Raw genomic sequence first — 16,637 nt, 5'->3', positions numbered from 1 at the left:
CATGCAAACATTTTTGGTTGGCCAGAAGAACCTTACAAGGAACCATGACTTGTACGCTACATCCTACATCATATGCTGGAAATGCAGTCCCTCGTGAAGTGAACGTGCATCCAGAAGCTAGTTATTTTGGTTTAAAATATTAATATTTTCTTACAAAATCACCCTCAGAACGCCTTTATTAAGCACCTGGATTACTTCTATGAAGGATGGATGGGGCTTCAAATCAGAAGCACCATTTACTACCATTATAAATCTTGGAACAGCCAGGAAATTTTCTAATATAACTACGATTGTGTTCTTTTAAAAAAAAGATAATCATATACATCAAGGATGGCTTAAGGGTGAGTAAATAATGGGGTAATTTTTATTTTGGGGTGAACTATCCCTTTAAAGGTTCTTTATGGAACCACAGGTAAACCTTTATTTATTCAGTGTAAGGAACAATGGTGCTAAAAGCGTATAAGACTTATTTTTCTGATACTCAACTACGATCATAAAAATTTTATAAATATTTCACCCACCAACAGATTTAATAAAATGATCTAACGTTAGTCCAGTTGTTGCTTTTTAATGTATCAGGAGTAAAACTCTTGTTTGTTTACCTTTGCTCGTCCTCGCTTTTGTAGACGCGCACACCGGCCCTGCTCAGCCCTGCGCGCGTCTACCTCGCCTCCGTACAGTATCATGACATCGCATATGAAAGCCTGATGAGCGAGGCGTCCACGCGGTAACCGGCAGCGATGGTGACGAGAGGGGGAGCGCCGTGTAACGCATCACGTGACTGCACGGACACGGCGACACCAAACGTGACGCCGAAGTGCCATTTGCAGAATCTTTAGGATTTACGCGGAGTCTTTTACGCGGCGCGTTCATGCGGTGCACTGTGTTTTACTGTACTATAATGTGCTGCATATGAGAGCGCATTAAGAAATATGGACAGGTCAGCAAAACAAAACTCACCGGCGTTGTTGTGGGAGAAGAGCGAGCTGTAAGTCTGATTTCACTTTACTTTAATCAGTTTGATCAGATTGAATGAGATCAACGCATGTATGTTTGTCATGTTCTTGTGTTACATACAAAAAGTCATGCGTGGAAGGAGTTTTCTCTTAATCTGTTTCATATTTGATTTATAATTGTCATGACAGTTTGCGCCAGTTGTTTAATCGGTATTCCTTTACATTAAGGTTGCATTCGTTCACATAATTAAACTGCATTATAAAATAAACTTACAATGCAGTTACTCTTCGGCGTTTATTAATCGTTAATTTCAGCATTTACTAGGCCTAAAACATTTTTAAAATGTTGTGCTATTAGTTAATGCACTAGCAGCACCATTTCTCAATAAAATATGATGATTGTATTGGTAATAACTAACAAACACTGTTTATAAATATACCGTTATTATAGAAAATCCAAATGGTTTTTAATGTTTGCATTATGTTAATTATGTTTTGATCCTTATTTTCCTAGTCTAGGTTTTTATCGCATTTATTTTATGAGAAATTTGGCAGTTCTCAATCCGAAGGCTGCAGCCTCCGGAGGTCGCATTTCCAGGCTGCATACGTCATCGAGACTGTGTTATTTTAGAATATTTACAATTTAAAAGTTGACTACTATTCTAAGTTAATCGTAAATTGTTGTAATATGCTTATGACTTGTGAATGTAACGTTCAGTTAACTTTAATAGACCGGGCTTGATGACGTGTGCAGCCTGCATGTGCGGCCTCCGCAGGCTGCAGCCTTCGGATTGAAAAACGGCCACAATGGGGTGGTTTCCCGGATAGAGATTAGTTCAAAACAGGACTACGCCTTAGTTTAATTAGGAAATATAACTAGTTTCAAAAAACATGCCTTACTAAAACAATACTTTTGAGGCATAAAAAGCACTGATGTATTTTAAGATATGTCAGTGCAAGTTGTTTTCAGTTTGGACAGCTCTTAATTTTATTTTAGTCTAGGACTAGGCTAATACCTGTCCTATGTGAATTTTGGGTTTTATAAAATTGAAATACACCTGAGATGAATGAGGTTAAATTCGAGGTTTGTCTCTGAGGCACAAGAGGCACGTGTACTACTACCACCTACTGGCGAGGGAGAGAAATTCAAGCTTTAATCTTGTGAGACTCAGCTGTGTTATTTAGTGGTGTTTTCTAAGATTTTATTATTTACTGTAAGCATTGCTATTGTGAAATGTTTAAAGTTAACAATTTGAACGCCGTTTGTAAAAGACATAAGCAAATCCTTGAATTGTGTGGCTTGAGAAGAGCTCTTTTCACTGTCTTTAATTCATTTGTGGTCACATACTGTATAAGTAAAATTGGCTTTGGGAAGTAAATAAAAACAATTATTGGAATATTAAGTTATCAGGAATTTCAACATTATGCATTGGTTAAATCCAAATGAAAATGTCTGAAACCGCCTACTTCCATACTATAGTAGGCGAAGTAGTACTTTTTGTCTACTATATACAGTATATAGTATTGAAGTAGGCAGTTTCGGACCAAGGGGCAACCTTCCGATCTCTATTGTGAAGCAAAAACGTTTAAGTGACTTAACTGCAATTCTTCCACTGGCAGCTAGAGGTTCCAAAAGGGAGTCAATCCCCATAGACCCTCATTTTAAAATGCCCAACTTTACAGCAGAAAGAAATATGTTTATGGCCTGGTACAAAAAGTGTGTTTGGTCTATATCCACCTTATTTTTGACGTAAATGTGGGCGCCGGCATCTTTGAGCTCCTTTGTGTAACTGTGCGTTCACACCAGACGCGATAGAGGCGGCAAAAACTCGCTATTCACACGTAGTTGGATGCTTGAACATTATGAGTTTACTCGCTTCATTCTAGTTATTCGAGACAATCGCACGGAAATTTGTGTCATGGGAAGGGCTTCTGCGACTCCGCTCACTTCCTGTAATCACGTCACTATTAGAGCAAGCTCCTAATTGGTTACTGTGGTGAAGGTTGGTTTGTGCGATTGGTTAACGGCAAAGTTCAGATTTTTAAACCGCGCCATGCAAAACGCCTTATTCGCGCCCCGAGACGCGTGTAAACGCATCTTTACATTGACTTAGCATTGAAATAATTCACGCCAAATGCTCTATTCGCGTTTGGTGTGAACGCACCGTAAGACTTCTGGTGAGCCACTGCAGCTAATGGTAGTCGTATTGTGAGGGACACAAGTGTGTCGGTATAACTGGCTTTTTATGTTGTTTATTATGAAATCCAGGAAGATCGGCATAATTTTGTGCAGATAGGGGGTGCCATTATAGCTGGTACAAACACAGTAAATCTCTACAAAACATTTGTTTTGACCATAATCCACGCACATGAGCCAAATGTGTATGTGGCGCACGTGCACCACCCATTATCCACACATCCATCCAGTAAAACCTTTCATAGAAACTGCCAGTGAACAATAAATACAATAATTGTTTAAAAACAACTAATATTATGCTGATAGAAATATGCTGATTTAGCTGATTTATTTATACTGCTACTATATATTATTACAAAAATGTGATTACAGTACAGAATATATACGACATAAATTGCTTACTTTTGTTATGTTTTAAATTATTAATTATTTTTAATAAGCAAATAATTTCATAAGCTCATGTCTTATCTACTGCATAATAATATTTTCATTAAACGAAAACAATACTGAATACAGGTAATAATTAGTGCTGGGTATTGATTCAGGTGTTTCGGATCGATTCGATTTCGATTTATAAGCTATCGGTTCGATTTTGATTCTCGGACCAATTTTTATACTCGATTCTCGATTCAACTTAATGAATATAGATTTAATACAAATACTTTATTTATAAATAAACAACAGTGAACATAAGTTTACGAGTGGGTAATTAATAAAAACAAATTAAGAGCCACCAACCGGTATATTACACTTTTTTATTTTAGGTACACTGGAGTACTTTAAAACAGAACTCATCTCTAATTTTCAAATGCATACAATTATGTTAAATACAATAAAATTTTGATGCAAGATGAAAAATGTATGCTAAAAAAAGTCAAAACAGTCTTGATTAAACAGGATCAGGTTATTTCATAAAAAAAATATTTGTGGCCTTTGAGAATCTATTTTTAATCGACCCTGAGGATGGTCTTTTGACCGAAAGCTTGGTAACTATTTTTGATGAAAATTTCTTCAAGGATTCAAGTGTGCAGACAGTTTATTTATTAAATTGAGATTTTCAGTTCTGTTTGTCTGGCACCTTGGTGATCGTAAGAGCGGTGTAACTCCTTGTAAATCGACCATGTAAAAAAAAAGACGATTAATCGAAAAATCTATATTTTTGCCCAGCCCTAGTAATAATAGTTTAATATGGTTTGTTCAAGTAACTTACAATGTGTTAAATGAAACCTGCTGCTGACTGTCGGATCGCGTGAAGCTTGATGTGTCGCCATAAAAACTTGATTAAAAATTGCTGTTTAAAAAAACTCACACCAGAGGGGCAGTTCACACTGGTTTATACATGACTGGTGTAGTAAATATTTACCATAACTGTTTAAATCATGTTTTATGCATGCTCCCACTACACAAAATACATCACATCACTTACTTCCGCATTCGAAAATAAGCTGGATAAATAATTTTGCCCTTCGTGACAACTGTGAGGTGGGTGAATTTTTTTTGTGACATCCATTTAAATTATAGTAAGTTTTGCATTATTAAGAGCGTGGCCACTCGAGTGACGGGTGAACTGCCACTGCAGTCTCAAACCTATGGGTGACGTCTATGTTTACAGTCTATGTTTCGGACGCAGCAACCCAAAAGCATTTCATTCTCCTCCCTGTGCAGCTCTTGTAGATCCGAAATCTGCGTGGCTCCACGCCGCCGCCCGGCTAGATGAACAAAGTGTGTGTGTGTTTGTGACATGATTGCATGTTAATTTTACATTAGAAGAGACAGTGTTTGTGAATGTACTGATTGTAGTGATGGAGGGTTTGGTGTCTGGTGTCTATAATTATCTGATCTTGTATGTCCTGTGAGTCTTTTGTGTGGTTCATGTGCTTCAATGAAAGACCATGTGATAGTCACTCCTCAGTCGCTTCCCTGCAAAACATTTACACAGCAACTGGTTTCATGGATTGTCACTTTGCACAGAGATCTTTTATGTAAATTAAATGTGATACGCATTTTTGGGCCATACTGTATAAACAATTCATAAAGAAAAGTTATCAAGTGAGAGATATTCAGCAGAGCATTTGTCTGAATGTCTGCAAGTCTAAACTACAGAACATTTCTAATGCAATATTTTTTATAAAGTACAAAAAAAAATATTTTTGAAATTTCAGAACACAAATAGCTCCAATATAAAGAAAACTAATAAAGCAATGTTTGATTTGTTTTAAGACGAGGTTTTCAATGCATTCCCATCCTGCATGCCTTCACAAATACTGCTGGGATTTGACATGATCATAACCTTAACCTTTCTTGTAGATTATTAAACTTGTTTATGGGTGATTTGTAGAATAGTTAAATTCTCAGAGTCTATTAAAGTAATGGACCGTCTCATTCAACATCATTAGATACTATTCAGATGTGACATTTATGGTCAAATATTTACTACCATTATATTTGCATGTATCCATTACATAAAGCCCAGAGCAAAACTGAACTGCTCTGGAGGTTGATCTTTCATAGATTTACAGCTATGACTTTGTTTAGGTATTAACTTTGTCTGCAGCTTTGTATTATTTTAGTCCTTAAAAGTACGAATTTAAAGAGGTACAAAGACATTTGGTGAGAAAGAACCGAGTTATAATTTTAATGTAGATTAAAAATTTTCAAATTAATATTATAATAAATAAATATTCAAAGAGGTCTGTCATTGTCTGATAAGATGATTGATTTGGTTTGCGAAAATGGTGTTGTTAAATGTTATGTAATGTCCTCTATTCAGCACAAGACTCTCAACCATTAAAACGTTAGCAGGAACAAAACATGATAGTATTAAAGATGCACCGATTGCAATTTTCTTGGCTGATTCTGATTTTCATTTTTCTGTACTGTATGTGTGACCTGCCGATACTGATTTTTGCAGATTCCTATTTACCAACTTTCACCCAAACTGCATTAAATGACATGATCTTCTTTCATTTAAACAGATCTAAAAATAAAGTGCTTTCAAACTCAGTCAGGCTCTCTGACATTATGTAAGATGTCCAAATATCATTAGGTAGACTTAGACTAATCATGCTTTTGAACAAAACAAGCAAACAACATGCAGTGCTTTCTATATTCGTCATTCTAAATATATGAAGAGTTTGGTTACAAAACGAATTTTTTTTTCAAATATCTTGTTTTTTGATTGTGCTTTCCTATTAATGTTAATCAACTTCAGTTGGTTTGTTTTGATTTAAGCCTTCTTAACTACAAAAATAAATAAAATACAGCTAATAGAACAATAAAACACAATAAAAACACAAAAACATCATAATAAATGTGTTTTGACAAAAATTTACTCTCTTTAACTCTTTTTATACAAAGTCCATTTCATGTCTTTTACTATAGTTTGTAAACAGAATTAAAGCGCGGTTTTGCATATGCATTTTTAGGAGTTTTGGAAAGAGATTATTTCAGTCCCTCCAGAAAAACTCGATTATGGGATTGCACGATTCAACGCATAATCAGCCAAAGTCCGCATATTTATGCGGGGGCCACAATTTTTCAAATACGCAGCACTTTCACAGCATAAATTGCAGATTTCCGTGCGCAAAATATGCGGGGCTTGCATGATTTCATAATCCCTGCATTTTTGTAGCAAAAATCGCATATATCTTAAGTTGAAAAATGTTGCATTTATTTCACACAAGCGCAGCCATGTCCCCTGTTGCTATGGGAACGTTATGAAGTGACGTGAATATGTGACGTGAACATCATCGAAAAGCTGCAAAAGCTGCAAACAGTTTTTGCAAGTTCCCGTAGATTTTGCAAGTTCACGCAATTTCCCGGAGTTTTTGCAAGTTCCCGCAATTTTTGCAAGTTCCTGCAATTTCATCACATAAAATGGCATAAATATCCCGCACATTCCATCACATTTTTTAAAAGAACATGCCGCCAAAATCAAGGATTTTTGCCCGCAACAATCACAAAAATACTTGGAAAAATATTTTTTATTTTTCTTGTCAAAAATGACAATTGTTTCGCTAGATAAGACCCTTATGCCTCGTTTGGGATCGTTTATAGTCCTTTGAAACTCCGTTGAAAAAAACTGTTAAGTGTTGAGTTAAGTATTAAATGTTGGTGTCTATTAAAGTCCATTAAAATGAGAAAAATCCTGCAATGTTTTCCTCAAAAAACATAACTTCTTTTCAACTGAACAAAGAAAGACATCAACATTTTGGATGACATGGTGGTGAGTAAATTATCTGGATTTTTCTTTTAAGAAAATGGAATATTCTTTTAACCCTTGTGGATTGTTCAAATTTACTACCTTTTGTGTTGTTCGTGGAGGAAAACATCCACTTAAATAAACGGCTGTAAAAATGAATCAGATTAATATTTTTTCAAAAGTTTTGTTAATCAACCTCAGTACTGATCAAAACTACCAAATGTTTACAAAAACTACATGATTTCAACTCTTTAATTGCCAAGTTCATAAGTGATGTCACTGATTTGGGGAAAAAACCTGGACAAAATGACAGATTTTCAATATAAAAAGTGATTTTTTTAAACCTTTTATCACAGTCTTGGCATGTCAAAGATTAGTAAAAACATTGGCTTTCATGCATTTTTAGTTTTTGTGCAGCATCAGATTTTATTTTTTTCTCCCTCATTTACTGTTCGTGGCTGTTTTTTACCCGATTGACTTCCATTATAAAGACATTTTTTGACTGCAGAGCCATGACATCATATAATCATGCATTCTTGATTGTTGGTGGTTTTTCCTTTTACAAAGAGGTAACATTTGTCATTTTTACTGTTGATCACCATTTGGCACCATTAACCCTTTAGGAGGCCTGTGCAAAAAACAGAGCTTAATTTCTGGCTTGTACATTGAGTTATATGGAGTATAACTCCAAAAGCATATATTATTGTGTGCTTGATAAAATGAATTTCTATAAAAATCGACTCTGCATTAGATTTATGAACAATCAAGCTAACTTTTAGGCTACGTTTACATGGAAACGATCTGAAGAGAAAACGCAAAAGTGGCGTTGCATTATAACGTTTTATTCCGCGTTTTGGGGGTGAAATCTGCCTGCATATGGTAATGCAAAAGTGTGTGATATTCGATGTAGTATGCACTCCAGTAAACAAAAGGCACATCCGATAAAATATTTTTTACGTTTTTACCCTTGAGCGTTCTCGTGTAAACAGGGCCTTAATGTGTATGTGTGCACGCAATTCTGAAATTGCGCTTATGCGCTAATTTGCCCCGTTTAGTAAATCTGGCCACAAGTGCCATTTTAACACATTGTATCATTTGTGTTGATTTTGTGTTAAAATAAATAAAAGTGACAACACATGTTGTTTTAAATAGTTGTTGCAATAATAACAAAGACTTGTGTCTACTTTGGGACAATGTATTTAGTGTGTTGTGTGTTGTTTTTAACACAGTTGTTAGTAGTGTAGGTCGATCCCGAGACCAATTCTGGGACGTGTTTGGGTTCACACAGAAGGCACTTTATCAATTTTATGGCAGTTTTCTTGGATCAACACGCTTTGTGAACGGGATTTAGGTTTCACAGTTAGCACTTATGTTTTAGTTTTGATAAATTAACAAAAAAGTTAAGCAACATTTACGAGACTGAACCCAAGAATGTCAGATATGTATGCTGTGATGAATCTGTCAGTGGTATTTATTTGAGTTTTACATAAACGGGTACATTCCAGAGATTTTACGACACTGCAGCCAGAAAACAAAATCTAAACTAAAGCCTAAGTGCTGTGTGAATACTTTAACCTGTAAGTTATGTGATATTTTGTGCAACCAAAAAATCTCTGCAAAGTATCTACTAGAATATAATATTTGTAATTTATAGACCCCTTCACGGTTCACGTCACAGACAGTTCCCACTGCGCATGTCGGGGTCAGAAAAGTCATTACAGCAGATTGAGTTGCGTATTATTCGGTATCGTAAAAAATGCCTACTTACGTCGTGGGCTGTGAAATTCGCACCAGGTCTTCCGTTAAGTTTTCGCGATTCATGCAGAATCTCAAAAGCAAAAAAATACAACATCTGCGGCTGCAAGCAATTAACGTGCAGACTGGAACAATGCAAATATCAAAGAGGCTTGTGTTTGTAGTGCTCACTTCATTTGAGGTAAGTCATCATTTTTCAGCCCTGTTTGATTCAATTTTAAAGCCTCGATTGTATGAACAGTTTGACCCCATGCTGCGCGCGCACCAGATAGTCATTCAATGTTTACAAACCTTGAAGGGGTCTATATGTTGCCTATCAAAAATGTTGTTTTTTAACGTTTTTCACAGTGCAGTCATGTCATCTACCAGCAGGACTGTGCTAACCAGTTGAACCTTGACCAATTGCTTTTAAACCTCTTATAGACTTCACCTACTGGCATTTCAAGGTCAAATAACTAAGAAGGAGGTTAAACTGTGCGCCGTGTCTCTAATGTACAGTTATGTCTGTACGTGACGGCCTCAGAATAACCGTTCTCGTGTATCCCTCACGGCGCAGATGCATGACGGCTTTGCTGTAAGCAGAGATGAGGTGTGTACACTCCCTGGTGGGATCTTGTTAATCCGATGATTACTTCAGACGATACAAGTGATGTTAACTACAGGTCATATTTCTACTCCACCCCTGCAAGGGTCTCCATCCTGTGACCGCAGTCGTCTGATGAGAGTTTCACTCCAGCTGTATTGTCCTCCCTGAGGACGTTTTTATTGCTCAAAGGTCACTCGTTTTTAGACTGTTGGAGACTCTCAGTTCAGTTTTGTGAAAGTATCGACTTTGTCTCAGATGTTTCACCTAAAATTATTTAGGGTCTGTAAAAGTAGAAACAAAAGAGGCAGCTGACCCACTGCATGAGAATGAACGTATCAAACTAATTTGAATGGCAGAGCTCATGTTATTTGATCCTTACTAAATTTAATTCAATTTATCAATTTAGCATACTGTGCACACAGCATGTTTTGGAAACAATAAAGGTAGTAAAATAAATAGTATGTTAGGCTACATTTACACAATAATGATTTAGTAAAAACAGAAATAAAAAGTTTTTACTTTGCGTTTTTTCTTTCTTCAAAATAGTCGTATTAAAATGCTACAAGTCTGTATTACTATATAGCCCTTTTCACACATAGATTACAGAAAATGCATAGAAAATGCCTCCGGGATCGTTAGATTTTCGTTCATTCGCACTGCCAATGATTTTCCGGAATCTATGCATGCATTCACACTAAGGGTGTCACGATTTCGATTTTCAATCGAAATCGATCAAAATTAAGTCACAACCTCAAACTTCGAATTAAATAACGGAAAACGCACATGTGGTTGAATGTGTTCGAATAGCAACACGCAACTGCCTTATCTCCGCCCATTTATCTAATGTAAGGTACTAAACACATGTTTTACGTCTTTTCTGACTTCTGGCGCAATTTTTAGCCTTTCATTGATAAAACTAAAGCGTGTGATCTCGCAGTTTCATTTTGCAAGCGTGTGAAAGTTGCGCGAACTTATTTCATCAACTGGCTGAAAATTCAGAGAAAGCTCTAACATATACACGTACAAAACACTGTGCGGCAACTTGCAACACAAGCAGCGGATATTAGTTCGCATGAATCGCGTCCATATAAACTCGTCATTACTCCCACTCGCGTTTAAATGACAACAAAGTTTTGTTTTATCAGGTATGTGTGTACCATATTTTTCCACTGGCAGCAACTAACATGGCAGGGTACCTCCAGGTTCAAGGTCAGATATTATATTTCATAAAAGTCTAGTCTAAAAATGGCATAGCATTTTTTGTGCTTTAAAAAAAAAAGTAAAAATCGAGAATCAAATCGAAACGTGACCATAGAATCCAAAATGTAATCGAATCGAGGATTTAGAGAACTGTGACACCCCTAATTCAGTAATCTTACATTTTACAATTTACACACACCACGTAAATGAACAGCCAAAACGCAAAAATGTTGGCTATTTTTGGTTGAAAAAATGGTCATATAAACAGCCCCTAGTGTGCTATTCTACAGAAGACTAATGTAGAGGCGTCAAGCGATTTCAATGTTAAGTCAATGTAAAGACGCGTTTACGAATGATGCATCTAGCACTGCGCGGAAGGCGCGAATTCGCGTCATTCGCGCATCTCGTTCGCACGGATGACGCGAATTGAGCTTTGCCGCGGAAAATGCGTGAGTTTAAAAATCAAAATTTGGCAGAAAATCGGGCCACGTTAACCAATAAGGAGCTTGCTCTAGTAGTCACGTGATTACAGGGAGCGTGCGGAGTCGCAGAAGCCCCTCCCATGACACAAATTTCCACTTGATTATCTCAAATGACTAGAAGTTCACGCACGAATGAAGTGAGTAAACTCAAAATGTTCAAGCCTCCAACTACTTCTGGTGTGAACGTAACATAAGATCTTTAATCCTGATACTTTAGTCAAGTTGTCATGAGTAAGATTTGAAAAAACAGTAAACTTCACTTGCTCTCCATTTACTCTAATTGCTGTGTAGCAGAAACGGTTGAGATATTAGAGATGTTTTATTTGTGATTTTTCTTTCCTACGGGTTTGCAACTAACTAACTAACTGCCGTTGTTCCCTTTAGTAAATCAAGGTTAAATGCAAAGTTAAATTTCAATAGAGGTCTTCTGTGTCTATAAATGTAAACATGTAACTTGAAATGTATGTGAAGACAGATTGTTTGATTTAGCAGCGGCTTTCTGTATCACACCCACAGTAAATATCCTGCTTATGGAGTGTCTGACAGAGGTGAATGTGTATGTCTAAAGCGTGTCATTAGTCAAAGTCGATGAGACATGAGACAGCAACGTCTCTGACTGATACATGGGTCATGACACAGAAAAGCCAGCACCAGAAGCCTTTGTTTGACATCTTCTATTAGCATTAATCATTAGAAAAAAGCCAGCACAGGAACATTGAGTTATAACCTCAGGATGTGGCTCTCCTTTCATTCTCCTTCACTGAACTTTATGACGTATTATTGGATGAAAGTCTGAGCAGAAACAAGCAGCTCATTTCAAATGTTTATGGCAAAGCTAGAGTTACATCATCTCCTTAGTAAAGTAAATGTGAATGCAAAGCTTCGAATGCTCGTTTCAGGTGTTGCCGCATAATTCATTACTTCAAGTCTTAAAGGTGACATAACACCAAGGGGCAACCTTCTGATCTCTTTTGTGAAGCCAACACGGAAGTGACTTAAACTGCAATTCATTGATGGACCGCTAGAGTCAATTCCCATAAACCACCATGTTAAAATGCCCAACTCTACAGCAGAAATAATTGTGTACAAAAGTACAAAAAGTGTTTTGGTCTATATAGCTAATTTTGCCCTTCGTGACAACTGTAAGGGAGGTGATTTTTTTAACTCACCCATTTGAATTATATATATATATATATAAATATATATTAATTCCTCCCAAGGGTTTTTGTCCTTCTAGGAGTTTTTCCCATTAGGTTTTCTCCTAGGGTGTTTTTTCGTCCCAGGGAGAGTCAGCCAACATTGGCTTAACTTAGCACTTTACTGTATACGTTACATTATTAATACGCTCGCTTGTATGGTTTAACCTTAGCCGCTATATTCTACTTCTTATATTATCTATTGAAAAGCGCTATATAAATAAAAGTGAATAAAAAAAAAATTGAATTATATTAAGCCTTAAAGTTCTGCATAATATGGGGCGTGGCCACTTGAATTACGGGTGAACAGCCAATGCTGTCACTATCGTCGAGTTGTTCAGGCGTGGATTCAGCAACCAGCCACCTAAGCTTCACCCACATCCCGCCTCTTTTATTTTCGGTTATCCGTGAGTGAGGCATGGTGGTGACGCAATGCCAAGATGGCGACCGCAAGTTCCACCTACTATTGGCTTCAAAAAAAGCTATTCACCTGAGCGACGTCACCTACGTCTATATATTTTGCAGTCGATGCATAACACACACAGTTTCTGCTAATCTCAGGTTAATCTTAAGTAATAGTAGGGGTGTAAAAATCGACATGGATCGATACATCGATTGATACGATGCCACAAGAAAAATATTGATATCTCTGCTTCCTCATTCCTTGATTTAACACACATCTATGCGTTTCCGCCAAAGCGTACATTTTTGTTCATTTTCCTCTGCTAGTGACAGCAAGTTAGCAAAGTTAGTTTTTTTCTACAACTTCCTCAGTGATTGTCACTATTGCACATTTTGGCACAATCAGTATTTAACGATCTGCAAATCCAGCATTGAACTGGGCCTTGTTTATAAAACATTCATCACCGAAATGTCGTGAACAAACAAGCATACTTGTTGCCATTGTTGACACGGAAAAACAAACTGCGTCCACTGTTCCCTTAACTCTGGGTTCTTTGGGAAGCTAACAATGTTATATTTCCCTCACATCCAAAAACACACTTCTTTGGTGACATTGTTGATTTTATGATCTAAAAACAAACCGACAACTCATTCTCAAGCGAGTCCTATGCCGTGTTGCCTACGACTTTGCATAACCTGAACGAAGCACGTTGATGGGCATGCTCTTGCTCTAGCTTTGGTTGATGTGTTCCTGTGCTATTTAGGTGAAAGTGCCCATACAAGGAAATCTGCCCTTTATGACATCATGCAGGACCATACGCAAAAACTTTACAAAACTTATACAAATCCTTGCTCCCGCTCTGGTTGAAGTGCATGTGCTTTTTCAAGTGCCCATACAAAGAAATCCGCCATTCATGACATCATGCAGGACCATACGCAAAACAAACTTTACAAACTCATACAAACTTTGACGGAGTGTATTCGGCACAAAATACGTCATACGTCCACATCGTTTTCAAAAGTGAATGCATGAAATGGCATCAGACATCTAATACATGGCTCTGCATTTGAAACTTTGTATCGAATGCCATCATGAAAGACACTTGCGTGCAGGTCTTGCTTTAAATTCACACCATTCGTCTTCATGTTCACCTTTCTGAAAGCACTTGACTCAAACTCTTTATTGAGTTTGTTGTGTGCTGTAACTCTTGTTGTCATGTGACCGAGCTGAACTGAAATAGCTCCGGCTCTCATGTCTCTCTAATGTAATTAGAAAGCGTTTGCATTGACTGATAACAGAAGAATGTGTTTCAGGCCAGGGTTTATTTTCGGACCGCCATGCTATCCAGCCTCTGGTGACCTTGTCTTAGACCCAGTAGAACTTTGGGTGATCAAACTTTTGGACAAAGTTTTGTTGATTTACACTTAAATGTTTGTATCTTGCTTTTTTTTATCATAATCGCAGTGTTTTTTATTTATTATTTTTGTCCAAAAATGAAAATCTTGTATATTACTTTAAAAACCTTCACAGTATAAACTGCGTGCTGCATAGTATTTTTTAGTAATAATAAATAATACATGGCACCGTGAAGTACTTTTTTTTACAGTGTAGATCTGTCTAGTTCACTGTAAGCACATTGGATTGTGGGAAAGTATTTTACTGAGTAAACTTTAGTTTTGTGTATACCATACTGTATATGAAAGTTTAGGCTGCTTATCATGATGATAGGGCTGCAAGATATATTGAAATTATTGTAAAATTGCATATGTGCAATAAAATTGCAACAGTTTGCAATAACTTGATTTTAATGCTTAAAATGCTTAAGTTACAGTTAAAGTTTTGTCAATGCAGATAGCAGAGAGACTGCGTTTCCATTAAAAAAAATGTACACTTAACTTAAGCGTTATTTTCTAAATGTTGACAAAAAACGGATGACTTTCCAGTAAACAATGTTATGCGACTTAGGGTGTTTTCACATATACACTGTTTAGGTTGGCCCAAATGACGTGTCGCTCCGAGTACGGTTCATTTGGGTCAGTGTGTGAACACTCGGGTGCGCACTAAACGGCCGCTCCGAGACCGCTCTAAACAGGTGGTCTCGGAGCGGCTGTCGCCGAACTCTGGGGCGACCCACCTGTGGTGTGAACACTGCTGGACCTCGTGCCAAACCAAATACAGGAAGTTCTCCACATGTTTGAGCCACTGGGCTTCCGTTGTGACGTGAGCCGGGTGTTATATTGTGGGTTAACAACAAACAAGCCAATCCTTGTCCGTTGCAGAGATTCGCTGTCTCCTTTACGTTTGAGCTGATGATTTTATAAATGCATAGCTGTCCTCCACACACAAATAGTGACATTACGGGCTTTTTAGCAAACGGCTCCGTGAGAAAGGCCTCAATAGAACAGCTACGCAATTTCGCGCTAAAGCAAAGAAACCTCGCAAAGACGTGCATCGTTCATCTCCACATCCCGATAGCTGGGCTCTCCCTGTCAGGCTGGTTGTCATGGAAACGTGGGGGTGGTCATGAGACGGTAAGAGCTGTCAGAGACCAATGGCAGGGCTGACCGTTGTCACGTGGTGTACGGTGCGGCACCTCGAGTACAGCAAAAAAATAATATGTGAACACGGACCGCACCAACTGAAAAACTACACAATGCACTTTGGTGCGCTCCGAGGCCGCACCACGGTGCGCACCAACATATGTGAAAACACCCTAAAATGTAATTTTGTTGTCTCACGATAAGTAATTCCAAAAAACATGGCAGCAGGTGTGTTCGACTTTATATGGGGCGACGCAGATCAACATACAGTTGATATCAAAATATTGTGAAAGTGACTCGAAATCATACAGAGCAGTCGCTTAAGTGGTATTTTGAAGTCATGCACTCTCGTGACGCCACATGAAATCGAACACACCTTTTTTGACTTGTTTCTAACCAAACATAGGCTGCGTTAGAAACCACATACTGTACGGTAGGTACTGAATGAGATGAAGTACCTACTTACTGACCGTTAAAATAATAGGTACTGTATAGTATTAATCCTGGTAGTATGAATGAGATTCGGATGTACTACATCTGCCATGTTGATAGTACATCACGTGACATACGTCGTCATCACGTCATGTCATTCCAGAGCGAATACAGCCTAATATGAAAATGCGTCGTCTTCTTCATCGGATAACTCCTCTCCCGGGGCATCATGGGATAGTGAAGTGTCCATCGTATGCACACTGCAAAATCTAACCGGACATAGTAGGTCATCCGGGTACTTTTCGCATACTGTTTTTCGAATACTATGTATTCGGACATACTACTCGCCTCTCCTACTGCTTTTCGCGTACTATATAGTATGGAAGTAGGCGGTTTCGGACGCAGCAATACTGTGCTATTTTAAAGGAATGATCGTGTGACTTTTACGCATGTCATGCGTCATGTAAATGTGAATAAACTCCTTTGCAGTTTTGCGATAGATTCCTTTTTCGATTTGCCTGATAAACCACCTCACCCGAGCATAACCAGTTTTTGGGAATGTTTCCATTGCGTGCATTTTCAATTCGCAATTTAATTTGCACAATTTGGAAGTAGTGAAAATGCAGAATGATGCTTTTCCCCCAGAAAGAATGTAAAATGTGTAGCTTAGTTATAATTTTTTATTTAAA

General features: G+C 37.5%; 1 protein-coding gene across 1 annotated transcript in view; it reads left to right on the top strand.

The window, feature by feature from the left end:
* The first annotated feature begins 601 nt into the window (after window positions 1-601).
* Window positions 602-16,637, top strand: part of grb14 (growth factor receptor-bound protein 14) — an 82,443-nt gene continuing 66,407 nt past the window's right edge. The window contains exon 1 of the mRNA XM_055216013.2: window positions 602-988. The gene's annotated coding sequence lies outside the window, so the exon portion shown is untranslated. The remainder of the gene's footprint in view (window positions 989-16,637) is intronic.

This window comes from Misgurnus anguillicaudatus, chromosome 17, assembly GCF_027580225.2.
Source record: "Misgurnus anguillicaudatus chromosome 17, ASM2758022v2, whole genome shotgun sequence".
NCBI classification, from domain to species: domain Eukaryota; kingdom Metazoa; phylum Chordata; class Actinopteri; order Cypriniformes; family Cobitidae; genus Misgurnus; species Misgurnus anguillicaudatus.
The sequence above is the reverse complement of the archived record's forward strand: the minus strand, read 5'-3'. Positions and strand labels throughout refer to the sequence as shown.